Source organism: Odontomachus brunneus, unplaced genomic scaffold (genome assembly GCF_010583005.1).
Source record: "Odontomachus brunneus isolate Ranch 3 - 2012 unplaced genomic scaffold, Obru_v1 Obru_scaffold_131, whole genome shotgun sequence".
Taxonomy (NCBI): domain Eukaryota; kingdom Metazoa; phylum Arthropoda; class Insecta; order Hymenoptera; family Formicidae; genus Odontomachus; species Odontomachus brunneus.
The window spans coordinates 449020-470300 of record NW_022639581.1 but is presented as its reverse complement, the minus strand read 5'-3'; the positions used below and the strand labels follow the sequence as shown (position 1 = coordinate 470300).

General features: G+C 39.6%; 1 protein-coding gene across 4 annotated transcripts in view; it reads left to right on the top strand.

The window, feature by feature from the left end:
* The window catches only part of LOC116850020 (protein tincar), a 224033-nt gene that overhangs the window by 62114 nt on the left and 140638 nt on the right, over nt 1-21281 (top strand). The window contains exon 2 of one of the 4 annotated variants that reach the window (XM_032827783.1): nt 3507-3542. The exons of the other annotated variants lie outside the window; for them this stretch is intronic. The gene's annotated coding sequence lies outside the window, so the exon portion shown is untranslated. The remainder of the gene's footprint in view (nt 1-3506; nt 3543-21281) is intronic. 4 annotated transcript variants of the gene reach the window in all.

Below are 21281 nucleotides of genomic sequence, written 5' to 3'. Positions count from 1 at the left end.
CCCCCCCCCCCCCTCTCTCTCTCTCTCTCTCTCTCTCTCTCTCTCTCTCTCTCGCTTGCTTTGTTTGCGATCTAATGTATCGAACGCGCGCTTTCTCGCGGCGACGGCGTGCGATTGTTACGGGCCCATCGACCACGGCTTTCAACGAGCCACCCACTCGGACGGTCATTTATCGTCACCACTTTTCAATTCGAAATTCAATCGAATCGGCCTGTTTACGAGAAGTCGAACAAGTAAGAGAATGACATGACAAAGCGGCGTGTTTATTCGGTCGGAAAGTACCGTGATTTGTCGAGGAGCGACGCGCGCAGCTTTTTTTCTCGTAGAAATAGAAAGCGCCGATGCTTTCGCGGCGCGCTCGAGGGGGAATCTTAACTCCGTTGTACTGTAAGAGGCTTAAAATCAGCTGTTTCCCAAAGTTGTTTTCAATCGAGTTATAAAGCGCCTTGGCTTGTTTCAATTTTTTAACAGTTACGGGACTTCGCGTGCCGGCCAAACGGTAGCGCGAGCACAGCAGCATCATACGAGATTTTCTATGCGTCCGTTGTGCGACTTTTCAGCGTTGAACGATTAGAGTATTTGTCTTTCCGTTCCCGGCTTTTTCATTGTTCCCGCGCAAACAATAATCACCGTTGCTTCATATTCAAATACGCGCGGCCGTCGATCGCCGAAAATTGCGAATCACGAACGACGAGAGAGACGGAGGAAGAGAGGAGAGGACTGAGATAGAGATTGCATGCCTAACAGGAAAAAAAGATTTTCTTTTTTTACGCTTTCATGCAAATCCGTGGCCTGTAATTGCCGACGCGGGCGAACGGAATCTGTCCTTGTCCTCTCTTTCGTTCAGAACGGACTGGCTGCGACAGCGGATCCGCCAGCCATGTTTGCCTCGTTTGTCTTCCGATTTGGCTGGCTGTGATCAATGACGGAGGGAAATCTGTCGTTTTCACGGTGGCGGCGAGATCTGCCCAGGTGTGAAAACACCGTGAAAATTCGAGTACCCGCGTTCGCGGTTATTACCGACGCCCATCGACAACAACGCAATGCACGTTGCTTTAAAAATCGTCAATAAAAATTCAATTTGTAGAATATAGAATTTCCGATTTAAAGAGATTTGATCGCGTCCGACGCGTCCTATTCGATCGTTATCCGAGCGATAACTCAGTTTGCTTGTAACGTAACGTTACTATATAACGTAAAACTTTACTTTATAATACTCAAAACAATATAACCTTATTTTTCGCAAAGTTCTCTTAACTATGTGTGGCGGTGGGAAGTATACTTTCATTTTTCTTTTTCATTTTTACAATGTACTGCTCACAGTTTAATGAAATCAATTATGACTTCATATTTTTCTAATATATTAATACTTATTTTACATGTTTTCCATAGTCCTTATACCCGATTGTTCATTTGTAATTATTTATAAAGAAGTAAAGTTGAAAAACGACCGATTTTTTACAGAAAATATGGTTTTTTTATAAAGTATTTAAGATAAGAGGCTAAAAATTTTGTTATAAATTTCTTGCACTTTTTATGAAGGGTTCTTTAATAAATATTTAAATGCTTTAATAAATATTTAGGTCTGACGTTAAATTTGTAATAATTCACGAAACTTATGTTACTTATATTTTTAGCATATTTATATATATTTTGATATATCATTTCTGTATGGCGGCTATCTTAAATTCGCTATTTTGAATTTTGTAAATCTGACATGAAATTCGTAATTAATGACCTGAAAAACTTTTATATCGTGTCTCTAATTTGTATTTATTCAGACTAATTTACTCTTATGACAGCCATATTGGATCTACCGTTTTAAATTAAAATCTGACTTCAGATTTATAATCAGGAATCCAAAAAACATTGAATTACAAGAAATTCACAGAAATCCGTTAGATAAAAAAGTGTGCCACACTCAGAGTTAAACTAGAAGTCTGTTCCTTTTGACTGAACTGCTTCAACTGGTGCACCCTAGTGCAATAAGTTAGAGTGAGACAAAATATATTTGTCTTACTCTAACTTATTGCACCAATGTGCACCAGTCCAGGCAGTTCAACTAAAAGAAGCAGACCTATGGCCTCAAGAGGATTCTTCTAAAACCGAAAGGAATATATTCTCAGCACAATATTTTTACAGTTAGAAGAATTTCGTCTTTTTTATCTGCGATACAAATCTTGTTCTTATCGCTTGTGCATCTCCAGCTATCCTAGAAGATATATATTTCACATTAAGACGATTATAGAAGTTTTTAGGGTCGATGATGATGTATCTTAGATTGTCTCGCCAGCTATCCTAGAAGATATATATTTCACATTAAGACGATTATAGAAGTTTTTAGGGTCGATGATGATGTATCTTAGATTGTCTCGCCAGCTATCCTAGAAGATATATATTTCACATTAAGACGATTATAGAAGTTTTTAGGGTCGGTGATGATGTATCTTAGATTGTGACTACAAGAAACATTTCAGCTATGGTACAGAATTTGCTATTCTACATGCTAACAATCTCCTTGCCAACATACACAAAACGCGATCCTCTCTTCCATAATTCCATAAGCGAGACGAAGAAAGGTCTGAGAAGACGTTGCCAATATACTAATTAAAAGTTTAATTTTTTGAAAAGTTTTAGATAACTATATTTTATATCGAAAATATTAAATTTGAAAGCATACTAATTTCACATAAAGCAACTAATTTCACATGTTTGTATGTATGTGTAAACTTAACCTTTCTCTTTAAAACAAATCAGGATAGAAGTGGATAGGATTATCTGTCTTAATGTTATGACTTGTGTCGTAAGTGAGACATATATGTCCCAGAGGTACGAAAGGGTTAATAGTTGCTTCTAGTAAGAGGACTACTCTTCTTCAAGTAAACACATTCCTCTTGGTTCAAAAGGAGAAACAGCTCTCGCTTGCTATTACAGTAAATAGCACTTTGCAACTAAAGTTCTTTTTTCGGAGTGTTGGAATAGTTTGCTTTTGAGTTTAGAAGAATCTTCTTTTTTGAGCTTACATACAAGAGAAAAGACAAGATTATATTTTTTGAGTGGCATAACGTTTTTGGGTGAGCTCAACGATATGCTGACGACCAATTTCTCGCGCTATTTCGGAAATGAATCGATCAGAAATATCTTGATGTACCCCTTTTTGGACGCAAGCGTATTCATATATTTCCAAATAAGCGCGGTCCTCCTTCGAAACTTGCTCCCCTTGAATCTTTCAACGCACACCCACGATCTCAAGAATACAGCTTTGACGAGAATTCCTCGAACGAGGCCGCATTCGTCTTCCTCAAACGATAAATGCTGGGTATACCGGAGACGGAGGTTCTCAGTGTCTTGTACGTGTACCGGGGTTGAAGTGGTTTCAAGTTTCGAACACTCGTGAGTCAGGACGAATGTTTCCCTCATGGAAGATTAACGATCCGTGTGGGGGAGGGTCTCTGACGCTCCTCTTTTCTTGCGGCGTCTGAAAGTTCTCTCCTTTTGTGTTTCAGAATTTACGCCCAATCCTTCCGGCACTCGGCACATCGGTAAGTCCTGCAACTTTAACGAGGTCTTCTCTTTCTCTTGCTGTCCCGTCAACGGTGTAACGCCAGCAGCATTACAGAATTGAATAATCCATTCGCGATGCAAACGCAGAGAATCGCGAAGGAATCTGAAAAATTTACGACCCATCGTTCGAAAGGCGCTCCTTAATGGACTCTATCAGGTCCCTGCGCGTAACGCGTTTCCATTCTCCTCTGACATACAAGATTGAATAATGTTCGCGTACAATTACAGAGAACATCGCGATTCTCTGGCTCAATCGTGTTCCCCGAACTGTTCCGGAACATTTCACATCGAGACAAATTGAAATTTGAAATGCGAAATGGCCACCATTGACAAATATCGCGCGAGCGACTGCTGACTCGCGGAAAGATGCCAATCTCGCGCCATAAAGTATGGGAGACCGGGGCTAGATGTCCTATATTTTAAAATTTCGAAGTTCTCAGGCAACTAATTGTTGTGGCTGACTGTATAAACATCATAGAGGCAATTTTTCTCTACACAGAGAGATTTTGTTGAATCAAATAAACGCTTCTTTGGAATAGTCCAAACGAATTTTTCGATTGATCAAACAAAATTTTGTTTGAAGCAACAAAAATATTTATTTGCGGCTTAGTTTCAAAGAAATATTTTTGTTGTGTCAACTAAATAATTCGTTTGGACTATTCCAAAGAAACATTTATTTGAATCAATAAATCGTTCTCTCTGTGTACGTATTGATGCTCGCCACGATTCTGTTAGCCGTATATTTTGTTTTGTAATAACCAAAATACGAACATGGAGCAATATAACCATCTCGCCCTGGCTTCAGTAGCGCAGGATAAGAAGGTCACATATAAAATATGTATTCTGATTAATAGTTTCAAAATCTTCGCAAGAGTATCATTTTATGAATGAAAATTACATTTATTATCAAGAACAGTGTATCATACGCTTGCAGGAAATTTCATTTTAGCTAGTAACACAGCGCTTAATTTGATTTAATCAGGGTATAGATTATTAATAGAAAATTTCGAGAATTTCAAAAATTTATTCTGCTATTAGCAAGTTTTTTTTAATTCTTAACTGTAATATTATTTCGATTTTAGTGAAATTCAGGGAAAAAAATATCTATATTCTAAAAAAACAATTTCGTGATTTTGTAGTCATTGAGAGAAAAATGTTTGATATTGGTAACTATAATCATAGAGAGAAATAATTAATATCAATTATAGTCAAGACAATCATTTTTTTAGTCACTTGTATTATAATTTTAGTGATAATAATATTATATGCATGTTACTACTATTATCTTTGTATTGAAACAACCAAAAAATATGGTTAGGGTCAAATTAAGTCGAAACCATATTTTTAGTTATTTCAACACGAAGATAACAGTAGTAACATGTATATAAGATTATTATCATCAAAATTAATTAAAATTAATTATAGTACAATTGACTAAAAATTGGTTGTCTTGATCATAATTTATAGTGATTATTTCTCTATATGATTATAATTACAAATACCAAACATTTTTCTCTCAGAGAATGCACTACTCCTCTCAAGATAAATCCTAAAAAAGAGCAACATATCCCTGGGGCCATATAGCCCCGGCTTCCCCTACAGACGATCGCGCATCATATCGGTATATTTACTAGACGAAAGGCTTCGGGTCTTGATGACTGATCGGTGCGTATCGATTACCGTCACCGTTCGCGGATCGCTTTTTAGCGTCGATTTGAAATTTAAATGGACCGAAGGCAACATATGAGACACGCGCTATGCGCGCACACACACACACACACACATACACGCGCGTCCGTCGACGCGCGTGCGTCGCGCCGCGTCGTCCCGCATTCCGGCCGGATCGATCGTATATATCGATATAGGTATTATCACGGTCAGCGCATCGCGACTGCCTGCATTCGAGCGCGGCGGTAAATTTCAATTTACCGCGAACTGAGAGGTAGAACGGAGCCGACAGTCGTCGCGATTTCTCGCGTTTACGGGCGAGCAGTCGCGATCTGTGCCGATACGCGCCTTATCACGCTGAAATATCACGCATGGAACGATGACGGCAATTTTAGTTCATATGCCAGGCACGATGATATCAATCCCGTTCGATTATAGTGCTAGTCGCGGCGGGCGAGAATGATTCTACGTGCGCCACAGCCGTGTGTCATTGTTAATACATTGCATCACCAGAAGTACTCGAGGCGATTCCGTCAATTTCCTGTCGCAGAGAGTTTCGAGACGGTGCACGTGCGGGTACGTTTGAGCAATCGATCGACGAAATGTTCGCGGGAACGGGCGGATAGTCGACTTTCTCTCTTAATTTCAGTCACAAAATCCAAAACTGACGAACGACATTTTATTCATGCATCGCCAATTTCGCAACTCTGTCCTTAATTCGTGGTTTCGAGAGCCATCGTTACCTCGTTATTTTTGTCGAGAAAGGGAGTTGATTCTGCGCGTATCAGCTGCCGGCGATCTTACCGTATAGACGATATAAACGCGAGATTTTCGAGTCGTTCTACATATTTAACGCGTATCCCCGTCCGTAACGAATGTGTACGCGAGCAACACGTATCCTTGCCGACGCGTAGTTTAACAGCAGAAATCTTATCTTTAATCACGTATGCGCACAAGAGAAAATCAACTTGCACTACGTGACTGACGTGTGCCCCTCCTTCCCTCTCTGTCTGACTCCCTTTCTCGCTCATTCCTCACCTCCTTTTCCCCTGCTCCCCCCTGTCTCTCTCGTCGTGTGTGAACGTGCATTCACGCGTGCATCGACGGCGGCGTGCGCGCAAGCTAGGACTTCCGACGCGCTTTTCCGACTACGTGACGTCCGGACGTCCGACATCTGCGACGTACCGCCAACACGTTGCTGCCAGAACTGCGGGCGCGACAGCTAAACCGCGGAATCGTTATTACGAGCGAACACGGAGCCTATACGGCGAGCTCCGAAAGCCGGCTAAGCATTATTAACCGATCTCGCCCGTAGTCATGGCAGCTTCGACATGGCTCGATATACCGGGTAAGATTACCTCATACTGGGAAAACATCCTTCGCTGAAGATGAACGGTCAACATCTATCTGCACATGCATCGCAGTGTGTGCCGCTGTGCAGCAACGCGTATCTAACTATGGCTATCATCGCGAGAATATACAAGAGAAAGAGAGAGAGAGAGAGATGAAAATGAGTACCTAATCGTATCCAATAAATTAGACGCACGGATACTCAAGAGCCCGAAACAGCGTTGGGCATTGATCGATTGGAACTTTCATTGACTGAAATAATCGGCAAATCAGTAATCAAAATTAATCAACCGTAATATTTATAAAATCACGAGTAATTATTGATGACTGAAATTAATGAATTAACCAGACTTTGATATGATCGATTATATATTGATAAAAATTGATATCATCAATTAAATAACTTTGTAGATTTCCAATTATTAAAGAAGATTGGCGGGTTGTCGTTCGCGATAATATATTAATATTATCTAATTAATGACTATTTTATAATAACAAAGTTTCTAGGAAAAAGATAGAGGACTTTTTTGTTCAGTTTGACTTAATACTTTGACACCCTATATATATTTATGTATTATATTGTTATTAGATTTATAGTTATTTTTTGCTCCAACCAATTTTTTCCAATACGAAAATAGTGGTAGTGATATGCACATAAGTCTATTATCACTGACATTATAGTAGAACTTAATTTAAACAAATGATTTTCTCGACCATAATTTATAGTAAGTATCCATGTGATTATAGTCACAAATAGCAACTAAATATTAATCTTTTTTTAGTTTTTTAACCGTAAACGGTCGGAAGCGGCGGGGGCTATTTGCAAATTAAACTTTAGGAGACGAAAAGTGCATCGGATAGTAAAGCAATTTCCTCACTCGATTCGATTTAATTGGAAATAAACGCGCGCGCCCTATAGCAGCGCGTTGTAACGTCGCGATAAAAATATTTCGTACGCGAAAGATTAATCGCCATGCCCGGCAGTCGATTTGATTTCTAGCCAGGCAGCTCCGCGCGGTATAATTTCGCGGCGTGCATCGAGCCAGATGAACGAAGTTATCGGTATAGAACGGGTGCTCTGAGGTGGGAATGTGTCCCGATATTTGTGGAAAGCTGGCGAAGTTTCCCTCGCAGTGGTAATATAGCGACCCGCGAAAATCGATATTCGATAATCGCGAAATTCCAAGCAGGCTTGCGGCCGCGCCCGTCGTCTTTCCCCGTTCATGGATCCTGCTGCAAGATTAAAAAGTCCGAAAAAGAATAAATCCGTCGATAAACTAAAGAATCCGGGGCGATTTGAAGCGAGAAGTGCTCACTTTTATACGTAAGCTAGCGTCCGCGCAGAGAGAGATGAATGCGCGCGCGTTTTATCGTAACTCTTTCTAACGACCTGATTTGTTGCTCGACTTCGAGACTGCAATTCCGTCTACTTCATGCTGAAAGTTGGCGATTGAATGTTCTTGTTGCTCTTTATCCCCGTTTCTGTTAGCAACATGGTGTTAACAAAAAGGGGGAAAGCCGTTCGCAAAGTTCGATTCCGCGATCTCATCTCTCGCGCTTCCAACGCGAAGTTCATCATCGTCCTGCTAGAAACGTTTTTGCCGGCAACTGGCATTAAAATATAAAACGTGAACTCTCACGATTTTATTTTACAGACGATAATTACAGGAACAAATATACTCGCGCTTTTATTCAATTCTCATAGCGGTGGAGTGCATTTAACGGAAGCTAACGCAAAACAAAAAAAACGACGAGTTTTTTCATAGCATTTTTTTCTTCTTTTTACATTTTTTCTGACAGCGCGGTATTTATCGCGCATTCCATTAATTTAACAGGGAACGATACGATACACACGTTGTGTAACTACTCGAACGTAACATGTTGACGTTAATTGTGACGAACGAGAGTACCGAGAAAGATCTTTCTAACGATTATATATTTCAACTTAATTACTGTTTCCGCTGGTGTTTACGTCGCGCGTTCGATCTTTTTTTTTTTTTTAAATCCCGCCGGATAACCGAATGCGACACGTTATTTCCCATTAACTAATGTCAAGTAAACTTTACCACGCTCGGAGATTTCGATTTCACTTTTAACTCCCAGACGTAATGTTTCATTAACGCTGCGGCGCATTCTCTTCGCAGCAGACATTCGAGGTATCGATGAACGAGCCACTATATTTGTCTACCCTGCTTTATTGCACGAGAAATTTGGCTTATTTGCACGAGAAATTTGTGCACGAAAATGTTTCTGCCCGGATTGCGGTTCCCACACTCGCGCGAACGTAAACATAAACCTCAAGCCCCGTTAGTATACACCCCGTTAGTAATAAGGTCGTTGCTACGAGCGCTTTATCGTTCTTGCACGAGCCACGTTATTTCTGTTTCATCGCAAACGGAAGCGTGCTCGGCTACGGCGCGTCTCGCTTTGTTTTTCCAGACTCGGACGGAGTTGCAAGGAGCTGCGCGTATGTGTTACATATCGATTATTACGGGAAAAGAGAGATCCCTTGAATATTTCGTTAATTAAAATTCACAGGATAAAGCGAAGCGTTATCGACATCAGAGATACATACACACCCGCGTACGGAGAGAATATATTATAGTTCTCTTTTCATATAAATTCTCTTTACGCGCTTATAGAAAGAATGAGTCTTGCAGTCATAGAGAAAATTATTTAGATACGAAAAATCAGCTAAGATGGACAAACGACCAGCAAATACTACTATATAACATATATTTAATCTTATTCAAAGGGATGCTGAAGCTGAAAACTTTACTGATAAAATACTGAACATTTTTCTGCAAAGTTCACGTCGTATCGGTTGTACAGAATTACAAATGCTTTTACGCAATGAAAGTACGTGCAGAAATAAATAGGAGCATTACTCAATATATGACAAAAGTGAAAAAAAAAAGATATTAAGTGTAAAATCTCAAGCTGTCAGCATAATATTTGCTTAATCTAAAAGTTCCGCAGCATGTACACATGAAAGTGTAGATGCTCCAAACAGAAAAATCTTGAAGAACATTGCTGTACTTTCGTACCTGAATTTAGAAGCTTAAAAACATTTGAAAAGTTTGCAGAAAGATTTCTACACGTGCATTATGTTGCTAAATATAATAAATTAAAGCAACATACATTTACGTAAGTTCTATATGTACAAGAAATACAAAAAGAATAACGTGATTATATTAGTAACGATCGTCTCTGCGTTATTGACATTGTTTGAGTTTGTTATCGACTTCATCATCTCTTTAATAAGATGACAGAGTATTATTTGTAAAATTTAGCAAAAAAGTTTTTCTCTGTGGCACTCATCAAGATTAAAGAGACGCTGGAGAAATCTTTACCGACAGAACACCTTTTTCTGCAAAGTTTACATTGTATTGGCTACATGGAATTACAAATGCATTTACACGAAAATACGTGTGAGAATGAACTGAAGCATTGCTCAATATAAAACAAAAACGATAAAAATTTTGAAAGCTAACATTTCGAGTGTAAACTGACTGTCAGGCGCTGTCAGTTAAGTCAATATTCGCCTGATACAAGAAATCTGTAGTGTGTATATACTGAACGCAAGTTTGCTTTGCTCAGAGAAATTTCAAAGAACATTGCTATACCTGTACATCTAAATTTAGAAACTGCAAAATATCGGAAAAGTTCGCAGAAAGGCGTACGCATAGTTAGGTTTTCCGCTAAATATGATAAATCAAAGCAGCACACACAAAAAAGAGAATATTCTTATTTGGAGAATAACTAATGTTGGCATTTTAAAAATAAAATTAATGTTAAAATGAGATTATATATCAACAATATTGTCTTGCTTATATATGAGAAAATGATTGTGTTAATTTAACTATATTCCTCTTGATTGAAGATTACACTAAAAGAAGTTACTCGATAAAAAATTAACAAATGGGTATTTCTGATTAAATTCCGATCAAGATATCCGATTAAATTTTATCGGATGTTTCTGATTATAATGGCATGTCATCAAATAAACCGATAAAAAAATTATGAACTATTAATCATTATATCAAAAATTATGAATTTTTCTCATCGGATGTTTTTTAATTCGGTACAAAAATTCATCGGTATTTTAATCAGAAATATCCGTTTGTTAATTTTTTTATCGGATAATTTATTTCTCTCAGTGTAATAATATGTAACCAAAAATTAATATTATAATATTCTATGAGAAAATAATATTATATTAATTTTAATATATTTGTCTTGATTCAAGATAATTTATCTTCATAAGAATTAATATTATATTATTCTATGAGAAAATAATTGTATTAACTTTACTATATTTGTCTTGATTAAAGACTAATTTATCTTCATTCAATGCCATATATATAATCTCATTTTAACATTAATCTTATTTTTAAAATGTCAACAATAAAGATATTCTCCAAACAAGAATATTCTCTTTTTATGCACATTTACATAAGATTTGTATATATAAGAAAAACAAAAGAAATAAGAAAGAATTAAAGCTAGTCGCACTTATAAAAATTGACTGTAGCAGATACAAAAAAGATTAGCTACGGCAGAAAAACGAAAATGTATAATTCTCACACCCGCTTAAATTTGCTTGCAAATATTGCTAGAATGCTGTTGCTTTAAATCCTACATATCACAAACAATTTCCTAGCAGATGCAAAAAACAGCGGTAAATTTTAACTGGGGCATTTAGAATTCCAGTTGGACCAGCAAAACATTTCTCAAGTGTAATTTTATGTTTTTAACAGTCCAGGAATAGACTGTTAGTAAATCCCGACGTAACAAATTCTGCTCAAAATATGATAAATTTTTTAATAACAATATTTCAATTCCTAAAGAGTAAGTAGTACACCCATATTAAGTAAAAAGATAGTCAATTACGGCAGAATGTCGATCTGTTCCTGGAGAATAAAATTCTATAGTAATTTTTAATAATAATTTCTACAGTATTTATTATAAAATAAATTCTCTCTATGTATAGTTTATCTTTTAGGCTAGTCAAATTAAAATAAGAAGCTTCAGTTTCTGATACGTTTCGACTAAATACAATGGTCTTTAGTGTAGGAAGTCAATCTTGTCGTTTTGACAATATGCGAGACAATATACGTCCGTTAAAAAAGATAAGACGCACTTTGCAGCCGACAACTCAATAACGCAATCAGGTGCAGATGACGTAACGGACATTCTCCCCTTTTTTCTCTCCTCCTCTTTTTGCTCACGGGAATTCTCTAACGTCGGACGTACTCCAGATTGCACGCTTTCAGGAAAGAGCAAATACTCTTTCTGTCATTAATAAACGTAATTTCCTGGCGTGCCAAGGATTTATCTCGACAAAGGGGCGAGTACGTGTGTTTCGCATGGCCGCGAGATTTACACGGGACAACGATTTGCACACGAAAACGATTCATTTCGATGCGCGCACCGTTTGTCGAGCGCAGGCTCTCGAAATGACATTCTATTTCTTGCCGTGTCCGACTTACTTGCTACAACGGCACTAACTAACACAACGCACATCCAGCTGTGATCCCGCCGCGAAGATCCTGCAAGTTTGTCACTGCGCGCTGTTGCGGATGGCATCTTTGACAAACTTGAATCTCTCTCTCTTTACACGAGAACACGATCGCGCGGTGATCACGAGCAAGCGTCGAGATTATGCCTTTGGCAGTATCGCGTATCGGCACTTTAATCTTTGCTAACAATCCTTCTCTTTCCGTCCCCCTGCCTCTCCACCTCAGTCTCAGTCCATAGCCTTTCTCCACTCGATCGTTTCGTAATCCGCGCCTGCCGGCATTGAAATAGCTTTTACGGAAACAGACGAATGGAATTAGGCCTCGCGGGCCCCTCCTTCGCGCGCGCGTCTCCACAAAACTAATTGCATTCATAAAGGTATTAATATCCCCGGTTGAATTGTGTAAGCGGGTGGGGAGGCAGGAAGGAAGCTCGGGTTTCCGAACGGATTATTAGGGTAGCTGGATTCCTGATGCAGTTAGCTCGCGCGCGAGACGCCGAGAGACGCGTCTCTCTTCGGCTCTGAGTGCCTCAGAGTTTTCCGGGACGTTAGTAGGGAAACGCTTTCCGTATCCGGGGAACGCGTCAGCTGCGCGCGTATTTCATTTGACTGTGCGTACTCGTCGGCATTTTGATAACTAACACTCGCGAGTACGGATTTTTTCATGTAACAGGAAATTAAAAGAGAAAAAGTATATCCAGCGCTGCGTATCAACGTTGCATATACACATTCATACACACACACGCACACGCACACATACACACCTGTATTTATCGTTGGCGAGTTTCACGATTCGAATCACGGAATTTCGACTGAAATTAATCGCGTTGACCATGTATCTCAAATCGCTCTCACCCTCGCTCCGTCTCTTTCTCGTGTTTGTTGATTGCTATTGCCGGCGTTCCGTCACGCACGTTACAATGGTTACGCGACCAGTGTAACAACTATATCTTACGACAACTCTACGCGACAATTGTATCTTATACCTCTTTAAAATTAGCAGAACCGAATCAGCAAAATTAAATTGAACCTACTACATTATTTGATACTCATTTTGTACTAATTTGTACCACCAAAAAAACTTTTAACCCTTCTCTTTCTCTCTCGCGTGGCTTTTGAAAAACAGTGACGCTGCTAGTTTAATATTAACCTAGCAGGACCACACGAAAAAAAAAAAACAAGTACATAAATAGAAAGTTCCGAATTTGCACTAATTTGTATCATGGAAATATTTTAATTTTGCATTCCTTCTTGTTCGAGCAACCTCCGATTGATTCCACTCTTATTGATATCAAGAAAGTATCTTTTGTTGTCAGTAGAATCAGTCGACATTCTTATAGCAGAGGCATGGTAATTTGTACCACTCGATAAGGAAATTTCAGATTTTGTATCCGTTTTTCCTTCAAAAATTACCCCAAACCCTTATTAGTCTCAAGAGTACTTTATAGAATATAATAAAGGTAAAATTAATCTCGAGGGTTTCTCTTCAACAAGAATGAATACAAAATTAAAATTTGTTTATGATGCAAATTAATGCAAATTCAGGCCTTTCCATTTATACGCTTGTTTTTTTTCGTATAGTCCTGCTAACTTAATATTAAACTAGCAACGCCACTATTATTTTTTTTTTTAATTGTGCAAAGTGCGATATTTCTTTTGATAATACAAATTGGTATAAATTCAAACCTTTCCATTTATGTATTTGTTTTTCTCTTTTTTTTTCATCTGGTTTTTTCGTGCTAGCTTTATATTAAGCTAACAACACCACTGTTTGTCCCAAAATGGCACGACAAATAAAACATGTTTTTGATACAAATTGGTACAAGATGGATACTAAATAATGTAGTAGGTCTGATTTGATCTCGCTAGCTTTAAAGAGGTGTTATTCGGTACTGCCAGATAAATATGCGGCAAACACGAAGAGATGAAGAAAGTGTGGAAATGTGGCGCGTACGTCGCGTGCGTTGGAATTTCGCCGGTGCGTGTGCGGAAATTACGTTGTCGCACGCCAAGTGACCCGTTCTATCGATTTTCTCGTCGGTCGGCGTGTGTGTCAGAAACTTTGACCGCGAGTTATACTTGACCCGACAGCGATGCCGGGGCCACGCTCTATAACGAGCGAATTTTCGCGAAACAAGAAAGCGGAGTGCACGTACATAACGAACTTTCGTTCGAGGAAAAAGCAGAAACGTTCGCCGGGCGCCAGAAGAGAATTAATTAAAGCGTTGTATACACGGAAGGAGGAGGAGTAGGAAGAGGGGGAGTGGGCGACTATTGCGGTCGTCGCGCACATTATTTACCTGCGAGCACACCGTTAATGAGCATGCGTTACGTACTCGTTTTGCTGAGACCGTCACATGATAATCCGCGTACGTTAAATTGGATCTGATGTGTCATTAATAATTAAGATTATTTCCGCGGAGGCAAACACGTTTGCGCGCTTTGTAATACAATAATCAGGAAGTAATACTTTATACACGGAGAAGTGGAAATATCATAAAGACCAGGAAATATGAAATGCGAAGGATTCATGAGATACTCTCGCGTGAGAGATGTTCAACAAGATCCGTAAATTTCTATACATCTACAAATCTTGTGTTATATATAAAGTACAAAAATTTAAGTTTATTTTCAAACATTAATCGAGAAAGCCAGTAAGAATTCACGCAAGACATCGAGATACCACTAATCCATAAATGACTCTGGTTTCCCTTCAAATTAGATACAAAGATCTTCCGCTTTTTACATCCACAAATGAACGAAGAAACGCTTGGTTGATTTTTTCAGTTCAGAGTTTCAGTGTCGGGCACTGGTCAATAAAAATGTTGCTTGACTAAAGTAATCAACAAAACAGTAATCAAACTCAATCAATTGTCATATGTGAAAGCACGAATAACTCAATTATTTGGTAAAATTCGTTATTAGTCAAACTCGGATCTGATTACATTGATATACACTGATTAATAATTAAGTTCATCGATCGATTAAATTACTCGTGATTACACGTATGACGATTCATTTATTTTGATTATTCATTGGCCGATTATTTTAGTTAGAGACAGTTTTCATCGATTAACATCCAACATTAGTTCGATATCTTATTTCGCAGTTCAGTTATGGATGTAGTGTGTCTCGCAGTCAAATTGTCGACCGTACATGTTTGATTGCGTATCTGAGAGCCTGACAATTTATTCAGCAGAGCCTAACATTTATATGCATATTTATTCAGTATAGTAACTTATTTTATATTCTTCATAAGATAAAACTTTTCAAGAACAAGATGGAAAAGGGCTGATAGTATATTTTACCTTGTGATTAACTCTATAGATAGGCACCACCGAAGAACCTCTCTCTCGCAGCCTTCTCTCGCATTAGCCTCGCTCTAATTCTCACCTCTGCCCTTTCGCGTCTCATTATTATTCGGAAACAATTTCCCTATCGCGCTATATAACGCGGTGCTCTTAAAATATCGTTTTTACGCGCGGCTGGCTCTTTCGCTCTGTCGAGTGCTCGCGATTCTTCCCTGGACAGGAAACGAATCCGAATCAGTATCGAAAATCAATGTGCACGCCCACAGTACATTCGCACCCTTACAGGCCGCGTCTGATCGCACATGCGAAGCGCGAAATATGGCGGAGGTGGCCGCGCCAGGTGAGAGATATCGTTTTAAAGAGGTCGAAAGCGTGACTGCGAAGCAGTCGCGCGCATAATCTGCATAATGGCCTCGCGTTATGCCGGAGCGACGACGATCGGAATCGGGAGTGATAATGCAAGTGAGGTTTTCGCGCTGAGCGTTCTTTTATCGCGCGCAGTCAGACGCTTCCCCTGTAATTGATCCGACGAGTGAGCGAATGCTCCATCGGGACTCCGTCGCTGTCATTACCATTTCTGTTAGCAACGTCATTCCGCGATGAGGTCGAGTCGTTCGCACGAATATGCTCCGGGGATAAAATCGCGAACTTATATATTCCCTGCTTCTAAATTCCACTTCGAAATTATCATCATTGGTTTTAAATGTTATTGTTGCGTTTAACCTTCTTGGAGATCACACATAAAGAGAATAAATCCTTTCTCATATGAATTCTTTCCACATAAATTCTTTTTAATCTTACTGTATTTCTAGCAATACAGGAATAGACTGTCGGTAAAGTCTACCTTGCTGAGGAACATAATAAATTCCGTTAGTAACATTTTTTTCAAATTTTTTAATAACACGTTTTAGTTCTTAAAATACAGAGTGTTCTAGCTCGATTTCACAACCTCTCGTAAAGCGGATTGAGGTAAACACAAAAGTCCCATGCTGTTTTGCGATGTTCGCGATAACTATTGAGATATTAATTAAAGAATATTTGTAAATGATGACACTCGATATGATGAGCTGTAGCGACAAAAAAGGTCCCATTTTCCAAATACCACGTAGATTTTTTATTATTAATTAAAGAAGATTAGTGCATTAAAATAACGCAACAATTTTCTTTAATTAAAAATCTACGTGATTTGCAAAATGATGGAGGACTTTTTTACTTAGTTCGACCTAATGTACAAGTATAGTGACGTCACCACTACAGCTCATCCATCATATTATACGTGATCGTTCATACAAATCTTTTACAATCAATATCTTGATCATTATTGTGATTTTCGCAAAACGGTATTGGACTACTTTTGTTCACCTCAATTCGCTCTCCTCACGACAGATTGTAAAATCGAGCTGGGACACTCTGCTAATAAATAGCACATATGAAATGAAAGGAAATGAATGAATTACCACAAAATGTTGATCTTTTCTTCGGTTAACAAAATTACAATAATTTTTACTGTACAATTTTCTGCGTACAGATGCGGCACTTAAAACTAATAATAAATCAGAAAGTAGATACAAAATTATAATGAAATAAATTTAGAAAATCAGAAGAACTGATAAGATTCACTGCGGTAAAAGCAAAATTACACGCGTTAGAACGCGTTTTAGAACTTTGGTCTTGTGAAGTAAGTTGATATCTCATAGAGAGATTATTTTATTTTTCGATTTTCGACAGTGCATTATATAGACGAGAAAAGAGTGCCGCACGCATGTTGTTGCAGAAGCTCTTGCGCTCAGTACGGAGAAAGTTTTAGGAATGCATGTAACGCGTCATACTACAGACAAGTCTGAGTACCTGCTACAAGTCCTTACCCTCCCGTTGCTCTCTTGACAGCGCTTCCCTTCCGACACAACCAAATTCCCAATACATGATTATCGCATCTCTGTCACTCACATTAATGAACGAAACTGACAGGAAATCTGACATCGGCTATGTGTGCCTCGTTAGTCGAGGTACTGTCAGATCTTTCCCGACTTTGCGAACGAGTGCCTCGAAATTATGCTCTTCCGAGGCGAGTCTCTCCCCTCTACTTTAAACACGCCGCGTGGAACCGGAATGTTTCAACGTCGTTGCTAATTTGATAATTTGACCCGCGAGTTCTCGCTGCAGTATAAACTCAGATCAAAAATTTACATAGGATACTACTACGCTAAGTGCACGCTGTTGTACACACCTGTTTCTGATTTCTGATTCTAATTAAAAAAAAAAGGAAAAATAATATTATAGTACCTGTTTTTTTATAACTTACTCAATACGCGCATTAGCTCGTTCAACGAGTCTAGCGATTAGATACATGAGAAAAAAGAGGCAAACGAACAGCGCAACGATATATCGCAAGCAGGCGTTTTTAATCCGACAGTGGCAAGGCTCGATTTCTGAGACGTTAACAAGGTAGCGTACGTGACTGTGTTCCTTCTCTTCCGTCAGTAATTCCGTCAGTTCCTGCTACCAAGATTTAAATTCTAGGTTTCTATGCCGTGTCTAAATAATTAAAACTAATTAAATTGTCAATTTTATTTATTAATAAACACAACTTTATGATTATTATATGAGCAAAATGTCACAATTCTCGGGCTTACAAACTTCATTTTTCGGCCTTGTAAACTTTCTTTTCTTCCTTCGACATAAAAATGACAAGGGTGAACAATCGACATAAAAATGACAAGGACGAACAATCGACAATCACGAAAATTACAATAGCCAAATGATTACAGTAGATTCAATGTGAATGTTCAATGTGATTCAATGTGAATGTTGAAGCTTTGAAGTTAGTCTTGTATCAATATAAGACGGAGATACTGCCATTTACTCGCGGCCTGCAGAAGTCCTCGAGGTAGGAGAAAGAGGGAGAGGGGGGGAGAAGGGTTGGAAACCAAGAGGGAAACTCAACTGAAAGCTACTGAGAACTTGGAACCATACCTATCCGTATTGCCAACGTTATTAGACAAAATGTACCACTTGGGGCACGCTCATACACTCTACTTTGTTATCTCCGAATTAATCTTAAGACCCTAAACGTGGATAAAATTTACCTAGACTAATTTTTCAAACATTCTCATTCGTGAAAACATATTTTGTTTTTTTTATTATAAGTCCCTTCAACTTTATTAAATCGCAAAAGCATCAACATATCAAAAGAAAAATCTGGTAATAGTTAACAAATGCATTTGGTTAAACGTTTCAGTGCGATATTTGATAACGAATACCAAATATGATAATAGTTACCAACTGTTTGATAATAATTACAAAATAAGTAGTAAAACAAAGTCTCCAATCTTTAATTAGTTAATCTAATTAAATAATTTGGTAATAAATAGTTTGATAATTACCAAACTATTTGGTAATAAATCTGTTCTAAGGTATCGCGTCAGTCTAACCTAGTGGAAAGTATCACTAAACAATATGGTTTTATTTAACAAATTGTTTGGCGATACGTACCTCATAAAGTGGTAATAGTTACTAAGGCTTGCTAATGCTATTTTCCTTAACAAACCTTAGTAACTTATCGAATATTTGTATTCACTTATATATTAAGTTGAAACTATTTCACCAAAGCATTTAGTAACTATCACACATCCAGGCTGCTTGAGTATTACTAAATCTTTTTTTCAGAGTAGAGAGAGAGAGAGGGAGAGAGAAATTCATATTCTTCGATATTTTCTGCACTGACTAAAAATAAAAAAACACAGGGTATTGATAGTTTTTATGGAAATCACGAGTTATGAATGAACATGCGCTGGGTAAAACTCACCCATGTTTAAGGTTCCGGAATTGATAATGTCACCGTGCACTGTGAATGAAAAAAAAATGAAGGAGCGAGCGTATTGTGCGAGCGCGAAGCGCACGCTCGATCGGGGATTCCGGTTTTGCAGTAATCGTAATCCACAGTATCGGATCGCTGAATGCGTAAAATCAAAGCGAGGGCGCATCACACCGGCTGGCTGCGGCGAAACCATGCGAAGCCATTCACCTATCGGATATCGTTTGATCTCGGCGTAAGTGGCCGTTGCGTCGCGCTCGGCGATATTTGCGCGTATATGCGTGGGTGTGGCGTAAACCTCGCCTACGAAACGAGGCCTTTGTATATTAGGTTCGCGCCGGTAATTATACCCCGCCGCGAGAACCGACCCTGACAACGTGGCCGGCCGCCGTCGCCGCTGCTGCTTGCTGCGTGTCGCTGTGTGTGGGTGGTTGACTGGGGTGTTAGTCTGTGCGCGCCAGGAGGAGGCGAAGGGGATGACCGTGTACCGGACCGTCTAATGGAACGTCTAGTCTTTGACGGTAGAACTGACGCGCAAACCCTCGAAACGCGCGCGACTACTCTGCACGGGCGCGCTGCGTTGGCGCGGAATATCGAAATCAATTACTGGATTACTCCGCAAACCCATTAACGAGGCTTGTCCCGACGGGCGATGATTAAATCGCGCGGTGCTCGCGCGCGCTCCGCTCGCTCGACTCCGATCGAGTCGGATCCGCGTATCGATCACGGATCCCCTCGGGTCGCCGCGCTTCCTTCCCCCGACTCGACTCGCGGAGCGCGAATCGAGAAATTAAAAATGTACCGGCTGGTGTGTCGCTCTTCTCCATTATACGGCGCTCTCTTCATTAAGTGTCGATTGATTCGATAGCTGCAATTTTGCCGGTCCCTCGGGCCGGACGGCGCGAATCGCGAAGCACGGCGTCGCAGAACCAGAACGACTGTGACAGTGTCGCGCGCGCAAATCCGATTAATTTCTCGTCTCGGTCTCGTCGAACATTCCCGCGGCTGTTTTTCCGTTATAATTACGGGATTCCTATCCCGGCCAGGGTGAAACCGCCGGGCAGGGAGGGGGGGTGGGGGAGGAAGAGGGCAGGCGCGTCGCGCCCGACGAATTCGGCGTGTGAAGGTGTACTCGTGCATCTCGTATCTTGATGTCGATCCAATCTCCGTGGAGGATTACGAGGATTACACTAGGCCCCGCGGAAGGGATGATTTGCCACGCATGAGATAAGTGACCAAGCGGTTTTATCGGCAGCCTTGATCGTCGTACACGACAGACCAGTCATGTTCCCCTTCGTTAGGTCCTCTCCGCGCTCCGATCTCGAATAATTTTTTGCGCGAGCTTCCCACCTTGCGCGCTTCGGACCTTGCGTCCGAAAAAAGGACGCTGCACACGATGACGGCGCGCTCGTCACGCCGAATCAGGATAATTATTCGCTCGGAGTTTAGCGGAACGTAAAATCGAGCGTGTCGTGTGAGGATCGATTAAATGCGATATGTATTGAGATATTTCGCGAAAACGAATTGTTCTCTCCTCATAGAAGTTACTTTCGCAGGTGGTGTGTTCCCTCTGCCTTAAGGGGATGCTGAAGTCGATGACGAACTCGAACAATGTCGAACAGAGACGACCATCATTAACAAAATCACGCTATCCTTATCGTATTTCTTGTACATACAGAACTTACTTAAATGTGTGTTGCTTTGTTTTATTATATTCAGCGGAAAACACCACCGCAGTGCTTCTATTTATTTTTGCACATACTCTCATTGCGTAAAAGCATTTGTAATTCTACAAATACAACCAATTAGACGTAAATTTTGCAGAAAAATGTCAGTATTCTGTCGGTAAAAACCTCAGCTTCAGCATTCTCTTAGGGACATGCTGGATGTAATGCAGTTTTCGTATTTGGCACTACTTTTTTCTATTAAGTTATTGAACAATTTCTATTGTATTTCATGCGCTTATTTCTTCAACGCGCGGTAAAACATTGCTGGATTTGTTTCTGAATTGCGCTGCGCGTAGGTTGCATACTACCTTTGCAAATTGTAGATA